This window comes from Aplysia californica, unplaced genomic scaffold, assembly GCF_000002075.1.
Source record: "Aplysia californica isolate F4 #8 unplaced genomic scaffold, AplCal3.0 scaffold00325, whole genome shotgun sequence".
In the NCBI taxonomy this organism is placed as follows: Eukaryota; Metazoa; Mollusca; class Gastropoda; order Aplysiida; family Aplysiidae; genus Aplysia; species Aplysia californica.
The window spans coordinates 23,487-25,213 of record NW_004797595.1 but is presented as its reverse complement, the minus strand read 5'-3'; the positions used below and the strand labels follow the sequence as shown (position 1 = coordinate 25,213).

The window sequence follows — 1,727 nt, the reverse complement described above, 5'->3', positions numbered from 1 at the left end:
TATATATATGTATATGTAGATCTGTATATTATAACACTCTAACAAACAGGCCCAGAGACAAAAGGGTCCAATAACTTGGTGAGATAAAACATATCCCCCACAAAAAATCCAACCAAAACCTTTAGACGGTTTATGGGAACACACGGTTTATGGGAACACACAGTATAACATACTGCATGAGGTAGAACCTTATCCATCCCAAACTTCCACCGTGTCCCGAAGAGCCGAACAGAGCGCTGGACTGTATTATAATTAGTATCAAAAGAACTCTCAAGTTACAGGCTTCTCACATTACCCTCGACGCAGGCCCCTCTCTCTCTGGGTCTCGAACCGAGCCCCTCTCGTCTCCCAGTCGGCTCACGTTACCAGTTTCGCAGACGTCAGTCGGCCGGCGGAGCTCTCCACCGACACCCAAGCTCCCCGCTTTGCCCCGCCTCTGCTGGGCACACACGGATTCGCGTGGGGCAATGAGAGGGAAGAGGGGGAGAGAGCGACAGAGAGAAACTTATAGAAGAGAGAGGGAGAGACAGACAGGGAGAAAAGGGGGGAAAGACCGATATCAACTCTGGCTAGACAAGACTTGTTGTCTTGCGCGGGCGAAAACCGTGCACACATACTCGCGTGCTCACGCGCGTTCCTTTTTTTTTTCTTAGCGAGTGGTGGAAATACTATGTATTATTATTCAGAAGATAGGGAATTTCTTCTGTGGTACCTGTAACGAACAAGTGAGTGAGTAAAGTTTCTTCAAGGCGTTATCTATGAATCATAGTTTCTATCAGTTAACGAGGACTGTTGTCCACTGATTTTTCTTTTACAGTATGTTTTTACCAAACAGTTCCGTTTTGTGTTGAGCTGTGACAAAGGTGTGGGGATGAAGTAATAATTGTATTACGTGTTGTGAGGTGTGCGTTATAAAGGAACGAATTATTCCCCTTTCAGTGGATTGTGTAAAACAGGTCGATGACCCTTCTGTGTCGAGGGGGGAAATCAACAAAAACCCTTTGTCCAGGATTATTATATAATACATCTAAATCTACGATTGTTCAGTGTTCAGAACCACAGAGTCCAAGGGAACAGATCAGTGACTGTATAATAATACTGTGGCGCTGGGGTTGCTTGAGTGCAGTGGACTACAAGTGACTTGTTTATCTCCCCTGGTGTTACCAGGAAAGGCGCGTCCAGTACCCGCTGCTGTAACGACCGGTAATGTGTCTTAAATAATTATTGTGATGAACTGATCATTGCACAGGTGTGTCATGATTCGGCCTACTTTTATTTGATTGTTAGTTAATCGTGCTCATGGAGCGCATACAGTGGTCTTTTGGCGGTTGCTCTGGCGTGGTTTGCTCTTCCTTTCCTATCAAACATTATGTCTTCATCATCCTTCCATTCTTTTCTTTGTCAATAACAACTTTAATTAATCTTTGACACTTATTCGGCCTGATCGAGTTGCAAGTGCCGTAAAACTGAAAACTGAAAGTGCACACACATTTGCGATATCATTGATCTGTGCTGTACTTTCGCTTCTCTCGTCTCAACTTTCATAACAATCAAACGCGTAGTGTATATAGGTTTCAAAGTGGATGGTGAGTGGAGTATAGTTGTTCAAGCTTTTTAAGGAATTCTATTTGGGTGTGTGCGTGTGTGTTTGTGTGTGTGTGCGCGTGTGTATGTCTCTCTCTCTCTGTGTGTGTGTGTGTGTGTGTGTGTGTGAGTGTGTGTGTGTA

The 1,727-nt window shown here is 44.4% G+C and overlaps 1 protein-coding gene across 2 annotated transcripts in view; it reads left to right on the top strand.

Annotated features, from left to right (window-relative positions):
- The first annotated feature begins 518 nt into the window (after positions 1–518).
- Positions 519–1,727, top strand: part of LOC101855270 (inhibitor of growth protein 1 homolog) — a 10,692-nt gene continuing 9,483 nt past the window's right edge. Inside the window, exon 1 of one of the 2 annotated variants that reach the window (XM_005102438.3) lies at positions 519–725. The gene's annotated coding sequence lies outside the window, so the exon portion shown is untranslated. Of the gene's footprint in view, positions 1,204–1,727 lie in introns of both variants that reach the window. The other variant, XM_005102437.3, reaches the window with a different exon arrangement.